The sequence below is a fragment of the Triturus cristatus genome, chromosome 12, assembly GCF_964204655.1.
Source record: "Triturus cristatus chromosome 12, aTriCri1.1, whole genome shotgun sequence".
NCBI classification, from domain to species: Eukaryota; Metazoa; Chordata; class Amphibia; order Caudata; family Salamandridae; genus Triturus; species Triturus cristatus.
Window position 1 is genome coordinate 573,604,790 of NC_140595.1, and position 17,654 is coordinate 573,622,443.

A 17,654-nucleotide genomic window follows, 5' to 3' on the forward strand; every position below is an offset into this window, starting at 1 on the left:
ACAAAAAACATTAACATCGTATAAATAAATAGTAAGTATATTTTTAATGTCCCCTAACAAAAATAAACTATCCCGCTCTGACCTAACCCACCCCCCTCCCTAACCCCAACGAAACAAAACGAAAGTCCAAAGTCCCAATGTCCGTAGAAATCCCCAACGCCCACAAACCCACCCACCAACAAAAGGAATTAAAAAAGGGGCAAACGACGAGGTCCTCTATTGTCGGCGGGCCTTAAGATGTTTGTCCACCAGGATCTTTACCCGCTCCTCCATGTTCTCCTCCCAGCGGGCCATCCGGCGGAGCAGCTGGCGGCGAAATGCCCTAAAGTTGCTTCCAGGGTGGGGGGCAGCAGTGCTGGAAATAGAGGCGCGGCGGCGGGCGAATGCCGGACCATGGCGCCGTGAAAGTGGAGGCCGGGCCTGACTGGGGCCCGGGGCATTGGAGGAGGCTGCAGCTGCAGCCGCCTCCTCCTCCTCCTCCTCCTGAGCCACCAGCCGCGATAATGCTCGCAGATGGCCTCCAGTTTCCGGCGCCGGGCCCTAGCGGCCAACTCCTTCCTTGATGGTTTAGTGGAAGGAGTATCATCTATATCAAGAAAGAAAAAGAACATGTTGGAGCCAATACTCTTAGCAAAACAGGAACACTAAAATCATTCAACACATAGTGTCACAGTATCACTAGCAAGCACAGTTCATAACATTTGGGATTTGGTGCTGGCGTAAGTATCTCTAATCCTACTTCCTTGGACTCTAACATTTGTGACCGTTTCAGACATTATTTATAAATATAATCGTACTATGTATGTACTCCGGTACACCAGTCGTGCTGTTCTTATCTGTAGTTTAGCCCAATTACATAACCTTGTTGTAGGCGGCATGCCAGGTCCATCAGCTAAGCTTGCACCCAAGAGAAACAGATATGAGCCACATGATGCAGACTCACGTTAGTTTTATTTACTACTACTGTCTGCAGGTGGGGAAGCTCATCTTTTTGTCTGACGCCTTACGGCCGTTGGCACTGGTCATACTCTGTTACATGAGGGCAAATGGCATGCACAATTTCACTTACACCCTGCCATGGGTACTACAAAAAGGCTGATTATTTATTTATCGGATCCAACGATCATTGCTTATATTCATATTATAGATGCTGCTAGTGCTAATACGATATACGACATCAGGTCGGTAGCGGTCGGTGGTGGGAGTGCTGCCGGTCGGTGATGTGGGAAGGTGCAGGGTGGGGATAGTAAACGATGGATTAAGGACATTCACAGGTAATTAAAGAATACATTAAAAAAAAACATTGCTGCACACATTAGCACACACTGCATCGCATTCGGCGGTGCAGTGCGCACCTTGAAAATAGTTTTATTTATTTTTCTGTTGATTACCTGTATTTGGCCGTAACAGTAATACACAGTTTACTCGCCAGTGCCACCCACCCGTCCCCTCCCCATGTCACCGCCCGCCAACAATCCCACCACCAACCGCTACTGCAGAGGGTACTTTGCTTTCATTGATTGTGTAACCAATATACATAAACATTAAACAACAGATAGGCCACCCTTTGCAGGCTGGCTGCCCCAATCGAAAATACATTAATAATAATAGGTAGGGAGTGGTCCCCAGAGTGGGAGGAAGGGGTTTCCGCTTGATAATATGACGTGCTTGCACACTACTGCAAGTGTACTGTATGCTCATAATACTACCTTGATTCCTCTAGGCTTTGCTACTGTCGCGCAGTTTCTGTTACATTTTCTTCAAAGTAAGAATCTCCAGTGACACTTTCCACCTATACTGTCTCTTGGTGATAGTACATCCAGGCATACATCCATTAAAGTAAACGTCTATCCTTTTGTATATATCTCTTAACAAACCTTAGTTGGTTTCACCAACAAACACCCATGCTTCTGCTCCTTCCTTCCTTGCCTTGGCTTTGAGTTTGAACCAAAAACACCGCTGATTCTTGCTATCTAGTACTATCCACCCATACTGTGTCGCCCACCCAGGCAGGCATTCTTTCACTTTCCACCCATCCTTCAAAAACCCATGCATCTGATCTTATTACTATCAGACTCCTATACATGCTTCCAACAACATATCCTTCTCTGCCGGTCAGTCATATTGTTTATCTCGCCCGTCCTTCCACCCTTAGTGCTTTCCCTCTATGTTCAACACATCCATGAAGGTCATCTGATCTGAGTTTGTCTTCTCCATAAAACATTCACAGCTGATTTTGGAGTCAAATAGAAGAGCCCATTGGTTACTCTACTCACGCTGGTAATGCTACGTAAAGGGTGTCTTCTTCAACCGTTGTATAATAAGTCGCACAGTACAGTGAAATAGTGAACACAGTTCCATCTAGCTGTAATGTAAAGAAGTAATGAATATAACTTACCGCCGCCGGCCACTGCTGCTGGATCCCCCCTGGGCCCTGTGTCTCCTGCAGGTGCCGCCAGTTCGCCTGCCCCCTCCGGAATGGCCGCATCACTGGCCCCGACGGCACTGGTGGATGGTAGTGTGCCTAGAAAAAAGCATCACAAATTTTTTAGATGCCTGTAAACCTCCCCCTATTTTAAGTGTTCACTTGGAACATTGAAAAAAAAGTTAATGCGATGCAACATACATCAGCACTAGACAGTAAGTACAGTCAGTAGACAGACACTAGTAGGATATGGTTCCACTTCCTAGGGTCATCTAGTCCTACTCTACTCTTTTGAAAGTTAGCCTGAGCCATGAGTAACCCTTTTAGATTCATCATGTCGACTACTACTCTTTTGGTGCATATTATACCTGCCAGCTTATTGACATGTGCAGTAGATGCCTTTAAGGCCGCTTGACTGTTGCGTACAAGTGAAGAGGTCGAAAAAAACCCAACTTATTGACTTTGTTTAGTTTATATTGCTTAGCCATCACACATACATGTTACACTTTTTGGCATGACTGCAAAATGCTAGCATTCACCAGTATACTATCTAACGGCTAACTCGCAGCGTTTTTCTCATATATCATAGGCGGAACATTCCCTTCTACAAACCAGAGATTTACAGAGCATATTGGATGCAAGATGATGTAACCAGTATTTCTACGTTCTACGGTGAGGGATCTTCCAGAATTAAAAAGATCTTGGCTCTTGTTCTTGTTGTCAATCATGCACTTGTAAATGTTTACTGTTTTAATGTTAGGCTTTTTGCTGGCTTATTGACTATGGCTGTCGTAAATTAAATTTCATATTAACGATGTACAGAGTTTGATACTTGTTTCAAATAAACCTTTTGAACTTACACATAGACTCTGTGGTATTTGGTGTGGTGGAGTGGACTTACACAAGTGTGTGAGCAAAATGGTGTTTGTTATTATGTTCTGGGATGTCTCTGTCTCAGTCATCATCAACATTGTGTATCGTCTTCGTGGGGGGGTCGGGAGTGGGACCCTAATGTGAGACACTATAGCTAGTCGGTTAGGGGATCCTGGGTTCTTCGGACTGAGGTGTGATCAGTAAGATCCAACCTCCCATCAGCACCATCCTATTTTGTTGTGCATAGTTCTGTATGTGGCTCTGCAGAATCCTAGACAATAGTAGTATCATGTACTATCCGATCAAAAATACTAGTCAAATATCTGGTTGGGCATTTTGTTTGTGGTAATTGTCAAAGCCTCAACATTGAGAAGACTTGAAGAGGACAACCCAAAGGACAGGACCCAGTGGCTAGAGCTATTGGTCAATCAGAGTTTTATTGTTGCAAAGAAAACCTTCTATTAAAGAGTGGGCAACTGTGCAAGCTTCGCTACACACAGAGTAATAATAGTAATAGTAGTAGTAGTATTAGTAGCACAGAGAGTCATAGCAGAGGGAGTTAGAAGCAACTTCGAGGCAGGGATAAACAGAATTAGTAAACAGATAGTCAAGGTCAAAGAAGTAAGCTTTTGTAAAAAAGAGATTCAGAAAGTGGAACCATAATTTAGAGTTTGGGAAAAAAAAGATCCAGTAACATAACATTTAGGGAAATATAAATGTCAATCTAACCAATGGAGGACTTACTGGGGCCAGCTGCAGGAGCCTCAGTAGAGGAGAGGTCCTGGGGTTCCCCCGCCGACTCCGACCCCGTCTTCTTGCCCCTGGGTGGTGCTGATGATCATGTAAAATATAATAAAGAAAGAGACCAACATTAAGGAGTGCTGTGAGAAAAATAATAAATCATTTGGAAAAACAATAAGTCAAAGAACATTTTAGGAAACAACAAGTGCAAGAAAATTGACCTATCTAATCAGATGGATCGACTACTGGCTGCTTCCTAGTGCATTTACGGATCGTCTACTTATTTATGAACACTCCAGTGTTCCTTGATCATTCTGATTCCAAATACTAACAAAGCCTAGTAAGTACCACCTGACCTACACCACCTATTCCAGACGGGCCAATTGTTCACTAAGTCTGCACTTCAATTTTTTTCAGCCATCAAATGCATAGATGAGATGGAGGACACGTGCATAGTTGCATACATTAGTGCATACATACAACAAATTGTGGGTTGGTTGCATAATGCTGATCTAGTTCTGCTACTGACTGACCATGCTAAGCCTACCACTCACTAAACAAAGTACAAAAGGTTCGACGGAGGACTGGGGTAAGCAGCACTCAGTGACAGAGGATGCGTCACGCAGACCGCATAAAACAATTAGTAACTACTACTAACAAACTAAACCTAGTATCCAATATCCATCCACCACTATTTCACAGTAGGACAATGGAAGGACTAGAGTCTCTCTAGCAAATCGCATTACCTAACTTCAGTTCTGTAAAGTAAACTCTTACATAATCAGCATCAGCACAAGCTAGCGCAAACTACGTTGCAAACAAGTAAGAGTACCACCGTGCACCTGGGTCCTTAAATCAAAGAACATTTTGCTTTTTGAAACGTAATTTACCAGCAACGCTTGGCACGCAGCAGTAATCTTGTTGTTCATCTAATTTAATATACACAATCAGTTACTCACCAAGCCCGATGACCTCGACACCTAGCAGGTCCAACAGGTCCTGCTCCCGGTCCAGGATGTCGGACCACCGGTGAGCTAGCTGGTTGTGGGTGCGCTGGATCCCAGTGCACCGGAACACGGCCCGGCGCACCTTCGCCCACCGACGGTGCCGCTCCTGGGTAGCGTACCCGGAGCCGGGCCTGCCGCCTGCTGCCAAGGTCAAGGGGAGGAGGTGCTGGATAAAGAAAACAAGAGCCGCCACCTCCTCCTCCCCAAACAGTTGCCAGGCCTGCACCCCTGCAGGACGCATTCTGCCGCATGGCAGGCGGCGCTTCTCTGCGCCTGCAGGTCCCTTGCCCTTGGGACTTGGTGTGCCCTTGGCCATGGTTCTGGGGTGGGTGGGAGGCGGAAAAGAGAAGTCCGAAGGGGAAAAAAAGTTAGGGGGAAGAAGATAGAAAGAACTTTATAAAAGTAACAAAAACACAGTAAAAGTAGAAATAAAATGCAAAATATAAACTGAGGCAAACAGAGAGATAGATAATAATTAAAAAAAGTCAGAAAAAAGGCTTTAAAGACAAAGGATTGCTATGATAAAGGGAGGATACAAAAGTAGGCCCAGAAACATGGCATAGAGTGAAAAACAAGATGGCCGCGCCCATTCGCGACCGCGTGGGTAAGTTCGCGTGATATTTCTCGCGAACATGTACTATTTATCGCGAACAAGTACAATGCGCTCCCAAACACGTCAATGCACATCGCGAACACGCTATCCGCGACCCGGAACAGGAAATAAGGCATCGCGAGCGGGCGGGACTATAGAAAAACAAGATGGCCGCGCCCATTGGCGACCGCATGGGTAAGATCACGAGATATATCCCCTGAGCATGCAAACAGTTCCCCGAACATGCTTACCGCGCTCGCGAACAAGAAAAAGCCATCGCGAACAGGTTGCCACAAGCAACTACGCAAGCTCGCGAAGCTTCGCGAAGGTCGCGTAGTGCAATGACATCTTCGCGAAGCTTCGCGAAGCGCGACTACGCGAACTACGCCCAGGCTTAGTTGTCACATCATTTCAGGCTGCTCTCGCTAGACTCTGAGGTAAGGCATTTAAAAAAAATTGGGCCAGGGAGAAGAGGCCATATTATGCATGGCTCCCCAATGACTCCCTTGTGCCTGTGTAGCAGTTGAAAGCAGGGATCCATGATTTTGGGTGGGGCATACATAACGTTTGTCGTTCTGAGTGACATCATAGACAACTCGAACTTCGCTCTCACCGTCTATTTTATGTCACTTAGAACCCCTCGGTGGTCGTATTTTTCATTACTAGAAGTAGCAATGCCTGCGGTCTGGGTACTTCCGCATGCGGGAATACCAAGGAAGATTTACTACATTTCTTGGAATAACGCCTTCATTGGTATTTCCAATGTGCATCCTGTCCCCTCAAGGCTACTGTGGTGTGATTTCTATCTGGCAATTGACTTAATGGCTATATTACCCCAGTCCTACTGCACTTCAACGCCAACCTCTCAAAGCCAGTGGCATTTATGCTTATGGCATCGAAGAATATGCACCAATTCTCTATATTAAATGGGATAGAAATTGAACCTCTTTGAAGAACTCAGTTCACTCTGGAGCGCTAATAATCTCGTTCCAAAAAGACATTTTTTAAGAGACCCTTCAGTGCCCCACAGTCTTTCTGAAGATGATACTCAAGAATATGGCAGCCCGCCTTGGCCTTGAAATATTCATTTTCATCACTGCCTACAACCTAAAAACTCCTCCTCCAATGGAAACATCTCTTTTCTGAGCCCTTTAAATTTACTATCACCTTGCAAGACCTCCTGAATATTATACTTTTCTGCAACTGATGTTTCACTGTAATTCATTGCATTTAACCTTTTGTTTTAAATAATTTTGTAATGTTATGCTTTAGTACTTTAGGGGCCAGAATCACAACCCTGCCAATTTGCGAGTCGCAAATTACGTCGTGTTGCGACTCACAATTTGCGACTCGCAAATTGGAATTTACAACAGTGTCTTAGACACTGTTTGCGATTTCTAATGGGGTCGCAAATTGCCTACTGCCATATTCATGCGGCAGGTGCACTTTGCGACCCCATTGGGAATGGCTAGCACTCCCAGGGATGGTGGCTTGTTGGGGTCAGCAGACCACCATGTCTGTGACTGCTCTATAAATAAAACATTTTTTTTTTTTTTTAAATGCAGCAATGAAACGTTACTGTTTCATTTTTAAAGAGTAGACAGTGGACCGCTCTTAAAAACTATTTTCAATGCCAGTCACAAAGGAGAAGGGGTCCCCTGGGGACCCCTTCCTTCTGCGAGTGGCTTACCACCCATTTGAACTGGGTGGTAAACTGCAAGTGTTTTGCGTCCGCATTTGTGGCTGCAAAACAATTTTACATTGAAGTGCGACTCGCAATTAGGAAGTGACGCCTTTGGCACACCCATTCCTAATGGCGAGTCGCAAACCTTTTTTGCGAGTTGGTAAAAGGTTACCGACTCGCACAATAGGGTTTTCAAATAGGGCAGACCTATTTTGCGGTCACAAACGGGATGGTTTCCCATTTGCGACTGCAAAAAACGGTTGTACATCTGGCCCTAAGTTCTCTGTGTTCCTTCTATATTTATCAGTTAGGTATTTTTTCACAAATGACTGAATGTGTTTTCCCCACATTTCGTTTTGCAACAATAATTGGATGTATTTTTCTAACGACCTTGAACAAAAGCACAAATAAACGGAATAAATAAATGTCGGCTCTCATACATGCAGTTCAGCTTCAGAAACTCCCTCAGGCTAGTGAAAGCAAAAAAAAATTTGAAGGCTAGCTTTAGGATTCGTTCCGGTTGTCAACTCCTGCGGCTGCTAATCTCGTGACACAAACTCTGTAGCCCGGCACAATGCATCTATTTAGCCACCATTCAGTCTCACAGTCACCAGTTAGTTCAAGCAAACGGTCTGAATGAGGCGCCATAATTCGGGAAAAGCCTGATCGTGCACACTGTGCTGTGCAGTGCTGAGGTGGTCGATGCTTGGCTGTGTCCTGCACTGAATTTTAGAGTCCGGAAGGAAGCGCGAGGACATTTAAAGAGGGCTGTAGACGCAAGAAAGGGAGCCCCAGCATCTTTCCCAGGCTCTCTTCAATGGTGAGTAGAGCAAGAAGGCAGGGGTTCATGCAGTCACCTTGAGTGACCCTCAGACAGCAGCCGAAATATTATTTGTACTATGAATAGGACAGGCCAACTGGTGTTCAGTCTATTGCTGGGAGGGATCCCAAGTTTAGGAAACTGATATCAAGAAGATGGTCTCCAAAGCAGCATATGTGGGTGGAAATTGAACCTGGCTCTTTGAGCATTTTAGGAAGATCGGAGGCCTTTTGGGGATGTGTGACATCTTCAATATGTTGGGTGGTGCATGACAACCCCAAGCTGGTGAGCATACAGGAGTGGAGTAGTTATGTAACGAGCAATCTCAATAGACGTGTTTAAAGGGAGCACAACGGTACACTCATTTTAAAGGGAAATTACTTCAGCTGCTGCCTTATTTTAACTCCCCAAGGTGAAGCACAATCACAAATTTGCTATGTTATTGGGAACATATGAAGAAAGTGCTTGTTCCAATTTTTTATTGGTTTTCGGTTTTGCATCATCTTGTGAAATCAAGGCCTGGCTGGTAGCACCAAAGCCACCGAGTTATTTTAGCATTTCTGCTCTGTCTGGTGATGTATGCCATGGCTGTTGATAGACTCTGCTTCCCCCCCACCTCCCCATCCATGGCCCTGTAGAGCTCCCCCCCCCCCCCCCCAATCACCTGACAAAAAAGTTCTGGAAGCTGGTACACTGCATCATTGATGGCCATTCCCTCCTGCAGAGCCCAGGTCGTAAGGGCAAATTATATTAAATAAAAGAGCTCCACTTCCAGTCTTGAGCAGTACCTAGAAACTGGAGTGCTCACAAAATTTTGTAATATATGTTTTGCAGTTTTATATAGGTCGAACATGACCCAAAGGTATTGGAGTGCTTTACAGGAGCATCTTTTACATTACACAAGCACACATTTATTTTTTGTATGCACAGGGTGATAAAGTGATTTTCCCAGAATCACAGGATGTTGAGCAGGCACCAAGAATTGAACCTGGTTCCCAAGCTCCACAGTTATTTGCTCTGGCTGTTGCGCCACATCCTTCCCCTAGACAAGATATCAGAACAAGCATTGGCAAAGCCAATAGGTCACGGCAATCACATTGTCTTCGCCTATAGCTATCTAAGTGCATTTGTGTATGGCTCAGGGGATGTTTTTATTGATATACACAAATGTATTACCACTCATTGCTGAGACCTATTGGCTTTGCCAATGCTTGGTTTAGAAATAGCAAACGTGTCTGGAGTTGTTCTCACTAAAGGCAGCTCCCTTTTGGAGGGGAAGGAATGGCCTTTTCAGCACAGAGATGTGAAGGCTCAAAGACACAGGTGCCTGTGTCTTTGAGCCCTCACACATGCATATCTGTGCATATCTGTGCATGTGTGTGAAGCCCACACATGCACAGATAGATTATCACAATTCCTCAGCAGAGCAAAGCCCTCTTGCGGAGGAGCCAAGGCAAACTCCCACTCTGGCACAGAGTGCCAGGCTATGTTACAAATTGGTTGGGCAGGGGGCTTATTGGCATATTAAGTTTTGTCACAAGAGGCAAATGGGAAGAGAGACTGAGCAAGGAGGGAGCAGGTTAGAAACAGAAAAGTGAAGGAGAGACCCTAACAAAAAGCAAGACGATGCAGCGTGGGCCTAGCATGGTCTGGCTGGACAGGAATTTGGAAGGAATTTAAGACTGAGGAAATAAACAGCAGGCTAAACGGTAGACATATTTTTGCAGTTGATGTTAAAAGACGGATTTTACAACCTCATGGCTGTGAGTGGTGTATCAGGGGAGACAAGATGGGCTAGTTTAACCATGTTAGGATGTAGTTACGTCAGTTTAGAATATACGTTTAAACCGAAGGATGTTGTGTTTGTGCGCTCAACTTGCTTCTGAAACAAAGGCCTTTTTCACTAACTGCAAATGTTTCTGTAGTTGTTCTCTCTCAGTGTGAACTTCTGTGTTAGAACCCAGGTCTGCATGTGAACATCATGCTGCTCAGTGTCGGCATGCTGCGCATTGGCAGGAACTCTTTGACCCTGATGGCTGGTGGGAATTCCGTTAAAAGCAATATTCCCAGAATTCCCCTTCTTTATGCACCTGTGTCCCTCATGTTCCTCTTTGCTTTAGGCATTTGGGTAGTCACTGAAGGTAAAAAATAAGCATGGTCAGTTTCTGTGTTTTTATTTAACGCTGACCTCTATGGAGAAATTAATATGCTGGCTCTCAAGCTGCCTCCAGTTGTTCCCCCAATCTAGTCCAGGTTTCATGCAGAGGTTGATGGTGCAGAGCTCTGGCCCATTGGACTCCTGCAAGAGGGCAGCAAAGATTTGTTTGTGCGCCACAGTTGGTGACTCGGTGCACCAAACGTTTTTGACAGCTGTAATGAATCTAGCAGCTTTAGAATTGTTTAAATTGTATTGTAGTTTTGTAATTGCATTTATATAGCGCTTACTACCGAGGCGTTAAAGCGCTTGTCTTCACACCTTGAGTAGCCCATAAGGGGCTCCTAAAATATGCGCACATGCATTGATCTGTTCCTGAGACATATGGTGAATAGTGTACATGAGACCCTTGTATCTAGTTTCTGTCCTACGCTATGAAAGAGGTTTTAGGGTAGGAGAGGCACACAAAGGTGTTAGCCAGCTAGGCTGTTGAGGCAGGAGTAATAGCAAGCATGCCCCAGGCTCCACTAACTTGAAGTTCATTTTAAAAACAAATACCCCAGCAGCAGGCACCCACATAGAATTCTGACACCGCCGCCGCCCCTGTGAATAAATTTAACTGATCCGACATCAGTATTAAATAAGGAGAGCAGTGGATTTCCAAGACTCGCATTTACCCTTTCCTTGTGAAAACTGACGCCCACAATGGCTCTGTATCTGATGTCTGCCTTGCCGTCAAACGTAAGGAATAGGCAGAGTGGGGGCCCAGGGGGTACTGGAATCAGAAAAGAAACTGCATCTGTAACCTGTTTACAACAGTATGTAAATATGCACATGGTCTTTAAAGACCTGTGAAGGACTCGGGCGTGCTGGAGATATGACTCCAGACACTAAGCAGCCGAGCCCCCAGCAGCTCCAGCTGCAGCAGCCTGGGCTGAGACGCACGACGGAGGGGGCTGAAGCCCTTTCAACCTAATAAGCGTTAGCCTGGAAGCAACAATAAAAGGCGAAGTGGTGGGCTGGAATGCGCACACCCCCCAGGGGGCGCGCCCCACAGTTTGAAGACCTGTGAGTTAGACAGTCCTGCTGTCTCAGTGCTGTGCAGTAACAGTGGCTTTCCAACAGGAGGTGCCATAGGTGACAGTCTTTTATGTCTATGCCTTGACACCGCCTCCGGTTGACTAGTGGAATCTTAATGTGCTATTCATCTATGCTCTAATTTCAATTACAAGATGTGAAGTCATAACACACATTCTGTTTTGTCGCTTGGAAGTAGGGAAAACATGTGGTGTTACCATTCTATCCTCATTCCATGGTACACAACTCCGAATGGGGATATAACGATGAATCAAATACATATTGCAGCTGGCAATAGTAGTCTTCACTATGTCTGATATTGCCTCCCAATTTAGCAAGGCTGTCAGAAGGGGGATTATAGTGACAGTTCCAAGTGCTTCTGATGTTTTCCAGGAATGGTGACAAATATTTCAAATACGTTTATAGAGTTCTAGGTTATTTGCCCTCATTGTCTTTAGAGTCACTTTCATTATTGTTGTGTTCCGTGTTCACACTGTTACCACAATCAGCAACACAACAAACCTGGATATTTTTAGACTCAAACTAAATTTATTGTTCAGAACTTATGACGCTGAACTACAAGAAGATAAGCGTATATATCTCAGACGCTTCTTTCCATGGGATCCGTTATTTCAGTCTACCCATTGACTTATATCTCGTTGTCTTTCTTACCGTAGTCAACAATGGGATAACATAGATTTCTGCCTGAAAGAGCCTTCCAGGACTGTCTGCGAAGGCCCATCTCAGTTGGCCATAGCTAATCAATGAATCTCTTGTAACAACATACTTTAATGGTGTCACAGGTCTTAGATCATCTTTGCAAGTCACTCACAAAAGATGTTTTTGTTCATTAGAAGATTTATCAAGGCGCTCATCACCTTTTTTTATTGCGGAAAGTTTCGTTTTACCAGGTTGTCTCGGCTTTCTCTCTCCTCTGAATGCCTGTACATGGTCTCTCATTCTCTCTCTCTCTCTTTGTCTCTCTCTTTTTCTCTCTCTCACTATAAGCAAGGAAGGACGATGTTTCTATTTTGCTGGATAGGATTTTTCAGGTCAAAGACAGTATGATCGCATAAATCATTGAGTGATTGTATAAAGTACTGATATGTATAGATATGTAACACCTCAGGTCCACATTATTGGGTCACCAGATACGGGGCGTTATTCACCCCCCCCCTGAATTAGCCATACTCTGGGTTCTGTTGACATCAGTGGTGCAGGATTAACGGGGATTCCGGGTTGAATCCTGAGACTCCCCCAAGTAATAAAGAATTACCAAACGAATCTGCAATTCTGAGTCCAAATACAATTCCTTCTTCTGTCCCCGAAGGTCCCTGCCAGAGATTCCAGCTTCTTTGAACAGCCAATGGGTCTACACTAAGGGCATTTCATAATTCCTGATGAGGATGGAAAAACGATTGCCATCTCCATCGAATTACGGGACATCAATGTCAATGCAGCTTTTGGTATAAATTGCAGGCAGAGTTTCTTGGCCTTATGTCAAAGTATCCAAGCAGTGTTATTCTGTTGGCAAAGAAGATGTACGAGTTGTATATTTGTTAGGCAAGTGTGCCTAGAAGCCTGAAGACATTTTATGGCACTTAATCTTTTTTTACATGATAACAGTGATAGTGCGAACGTGGCCATACAAGAGGGAAACGCAGAGTTACATTCACAATAGTAATTCCACTTAACACATCCCGGTGCAGCATCTTTTCATGGGGAGGTCCTGTGCATATATTGTAGACTTTATATAGATTTTATGAGTGTTCAAGGTCTCTGTGAGGGATGCTGTGTTGTGTAGGGTTGAGGAATTGTTCAAGAGAGGCACAAGTGATGGCCTCAGTGTCAGAGCTCTTCAATTTTCACTGAGTGTCAGGTTGTGGTTGCAGAGTTTTTGCCCTGGAGCTGTTCTGGTTGAATGTCGGATCACGGGATGCTGAAGGGACATCATGTCTTCTCTGGCTACTGGAGGTCGTCTGGGGCGATGCCAGTTAAGCCGCAGTGCGGGAGGTCACAGCAAGTTATGAGCCCTAATTGAGATGCCTGGAATGCATTACTGATTGACACCGACCTCATGTTTGAGGGTGTCAGTGCGGTGAGAACGAAAAATCAAATGGGGGAAAGGGATCACTTGTCCTGAGTAACCAGGGTTTTAATCTCTTGTTCGGTTCCAGTGCCGATAAAAAACCCTCATTCATGTACCAAGGCTTGATAGGCAGTATATCTTGGTTCTCCGCCTTGTTGTTAGCGACGTGACAGCATCATCATTGGGTTTGATTGTGTGCTTCCTCCACCCGGAGGTGAACCACTGGTCAGTACAGTAGTGATTTAGTGATCAAAAAGGGAGGGGAGGGGTTTGTACAGTTAAAAAAGACTAGTTCAGGAGGTTTCCGCACTAAGTTATGTCCATAAAGAGGTCGACATATTTCAGCCGTAAGTTGCCCTCAAGGGGTCAAGTCGGCTTTCATCAGGACCTAGTATCTCCGGTAAAAACAGGGGGGCGGGGGGTTTGGTAACCTCAAATTTGGGTTAGATTCTTAGAAAGATTCATCTAGAATTCAAAAAGTCCCGGGGAATGAGAGGCTGTGACAGCACAAGTCGTGCCGAACCTGTGATAGAGCAGGCCGAGCCACTCTCAGCACGCCCGAGGAGGCATAATTGATCTCCTAACAAGGTACTATAAGGCCGTTTTGAATTCTAGAAATATTTCGACCTCTTTATGGACATAACTCAGTGCAGAAACCTCCTAAACTAGTTTCCTATGCACGCCCAAACTTTTTAACCAGGCATTCTTTCCAGCACCAATTAAAGTTTATCAGCACTGGTTAATAGAAGCCTTTTTTAACTGTACAAACCCCTCCCCTCCCTTTTTGATCACTTGGGGGCATATGTATCAACATCTCCATTTGCGATTCTCAAATTGCGATTTTTAAAGAATCGCTATTTGAGAATTGCAAAACGGGATGTATTTAAAAAATCGCAAAACTTTAGCGATTTCTTAAAATTCCTTAATTGCGATTAGCAAATTGCGAAATCGCAATTAAGGAATACCTTCCCATTAATTTCTATGGGCCAGGAGACCCATAGGAATGAATGGGAAGTAATTCTCAAATTGCGATTCGCAATTTGCTAATCGCAATTTGAGAATAATTTCAAAGGTGGAAGGGTGTCATGATGACACCCTAATGCACCCCTTAAATGAGCATGTGTGTGCATATGGCGCACATACATGCCCTAAGGGCATGTATGTGCGCCACGTGGCACTTTGTAAAATTACAAAAAGTGAATTTTTAACTGAAATCGCAAATTACCACCAACTAGAAGTTGGTGGTAATTTGCGATTTCTTAAGGATTAGTCGCAATGCTCTGGTGCGTGGTACATATCATTTAAGAAATCGCAATTTGCGATTTCTTAAATGCTTACGCAAACTTAAGAAATCGCTATATTAGCGATTCCTTAAATTTGCAATGAGGATTTGCCTCATACATCCCGTTTTGCGAATTTTTAATCGCAAACGCTGTTTTTTGCGAATTGCAGCGTTTGCGATTAAAAATTCGGTTGATACATATGCCCCTAAATCACTACTGTACTAACCAGTGGTTCACCTCCGGGTGGAGGAAGCACACAATCAAACCCAATGATGATGCTGTCACGTCGCTAACAACAAGGCGGAGAACCAAGATATACTGCCTATCAAGCCTTGGTACGTGAATGAGGGTTTTTTATCGGCACTGGAACCGAACAAGAGATTAAAACCCTGGTTACTCAGGACAAGTGATCCCTTTCCCCCATTTGATTTTTCTATATAGCAACCAAGGAAGCTGAAAGGATCACAGATTTTTCCTTCCCCCCCCCCCCCCCCCCCCCTGATAGAAAGTAGTGCGGTGAGAACCCCACTCCCCTGGTTCAGGGGCTTACAGCGGACATGGAACACCAGTTGGGGTATTTAACAGTGGCTCATTCTCTGTCTTCACGCCTGAGGGTCTGCAACTTTGTTCTTCAATTGCATGGCCTGACAACAGGGATGACCATCAATTCTGAGCGCATGATGGGGTCACATATCTTATATTTGAGTGCAGGAAGTTCAGGATCTCGGGTATGTTGCACAAGCTAATCAGGACAGTTGCATAAGGTTGAGCAGCAGTACAGCATAGCCATTCTCTGTCTAACTGCAAAGTATCTCACAGCAGAAAGAGCACAACTCCATCCTAGAATGAGGTCGTGCAGGGCAGGTTCTAAGCAATCCAGGTAGATTACCTCCGTATCTAGCTTGCATAGCACCATAGAGCTTGTTGTTAAACCTAGAAGAATATTTATCATCATTTAAGGGGAGTCAGAAAGACTGATGTCTCTGTGTAGAGTGGTTTTCAAGTTATAGGAGAACATTAAGGGGCAGATTTACAAACACGTCATTTAACACAGCGAAGCAGCCAAAGTTGCTGCCCTGCATTAGGAGATGGCACTGTGCTGATTTCTCCCTAGCACTGGTAAACAATCAGTCTGCATAGCGCTTCAAACACACATATGCACCTTAGTGCAAAGGGACTGTGTCGTGTCTTTGTGGTTTGTCACCGAGGTGATACACCCTTGCTGTGTAAACAATCTAGATTTGATTTGATAACTTAAAAGCGCGAACAAATGCCCTGGGGCAATTATTTTGTTACTGTGACCCTCCAAAATAATAAGTTATTCATGTATCAACATTTGAATAGGAGACATAATTGAAACATACAAGATGAGGGATTTGCATAATGGCCAATAAAAAGTGCACAGTGGTGTGAACGGGTCCATGAGGAAGTGCAGGTGCAGTTCTAAACTAGACAACATGCCAGCCAGCACTCAGTAAGGATGAGAAGCTGCACGACCCAATGTCCAGCTGAAAAGGGAATAATGTAACACCCAAAGCACATAATATAATGCACTTAATGTTACAATACATGATGACCCGAGACACAGTTGATTCCAGGGAGTGACTAACAAGTGCAGTGAAGGGGGTTGTGTGATGGTGAGGAAGCGGAGGAAATCCACCGACTGATATTGCACGACATATATCCACAGGAAGTAGGGAAAGAAACAGAGAAGCAGGAGGGGGTTCGAGGGAGCAGTGTGTCACTTGAGAGAGAGAAGACCTCTTAAAAACTCAGCATGAACTATACCTCTGCATTTGTCTTTTAAATGTACTCTTTGATTTGAGCAGCAGTGCTCTGAAAGCTTTCATATAAACATGCAGCTCTTTGCTGTTTCGAAACGTGCATTTTAAACATAGGACGAAGTTCGTGAGGGAACCAGGGAGCTGCTCCAGCTGCCTTTCCTGCTAAGTCCTTAACATAAATGACACCATTCACTTGCCTTATTTTTAAGCTGATGCCAAAACGCTGCTGCACCTGCAACACTGACGCTGTTCGCCAGCCACCACTACCAGGATCTGAAGAAGGTTTTTCTTCTCTGTCAGATCTCAGAAACACAGGCTTTTCACAAAAGCATAGAAAGTGAAGCTAACTCCTTCTGTGGGTGACCTTTTCATTTAGGTTATGTGCCACCTGGAACTGCACATGGGTACAGGTAGGTTACTATTTCATATCCCCTCTTAATGGGCCCAGGTGAAGACATAGTTTACAATGTACACCTGACACCCCGTGCCATTACAACGCAATTTTTACAATGCAAAATCCATTACAATGCATGTCATTACAACGCATTCCCCAATGTAACACCCCCGTGGAGTTAGAATAGTAATTTACATTGTAATGGATTATGAGTTGTAATGACATGCATTGTAATGGATTTTGTGTTGGAAAAAATGTGTTGTAATGGCACACGTAAATGCATGTGTTGTAATGTGTCTTATTCGGGCCCAGGACATCCAGCTCAGAGTCTGGGTCCAGTGCTAAAAGGCCTGACCAAGAAGACCTGTTTCTCCCAGCCCAGTAGTCGCTGCTGGAGTTCTGCTTTTTGTTGTTGTTTAAACTGTGTGAATACTGGAGCCCCTTTCTTCTTTTGATTGATACAGAATTACTTCCAGCAGAGAGATAGGACATCCCTGGCTTGTGCTTCTGTGTATGGAAAATAGAGAAGACGACACAGGGCCCATTGAAACCTTTGCGAGAGGGCTTTTATACAGCTTCTGGAATTATACAATAAACCGGCTTCCAAGTCTGAATGTTTACATTATCAACCAGAGTGGTTCCCAGGTGACAAGGTCGAATGTCTTTTAGGCATCCATCATGATCATGCCGATCTGATCTATCAATTTCCCAGCTATGATACCAGCTATGA

The 17,654-nt window shown here is 44.5% G+C and overlaps 1 protein-coding gene across 2 annotated transcripts in view; it reads left to right on the top strand.

Moving 5' to 3' along the window:
- The window catches only part of LOC146776281 (ATP-binding cassette sub-family C member 12-like), a 1,395,717-nt gene that overhangs the window by 101,665 nt on the left and 1,276,398 nt on the right, over positions 1-17,654 (top strand). Inside the window, exon 1 of one of the 2 annotated variants that reach the window (XM_085639683.1) lies at positions 7,935-8,142. The exons of the other annotated variant lie outside the window; for it this stretch is intronic. The gene's annotated coding sequence lies outside the window, so the exon portion shown is untranslated. Of the gene's footprint in view, positions 1-7,934; positions 8,143-17,654 lie in introns of those variants that run through there. 2 annotated transcript variants of the gene reach the window in all.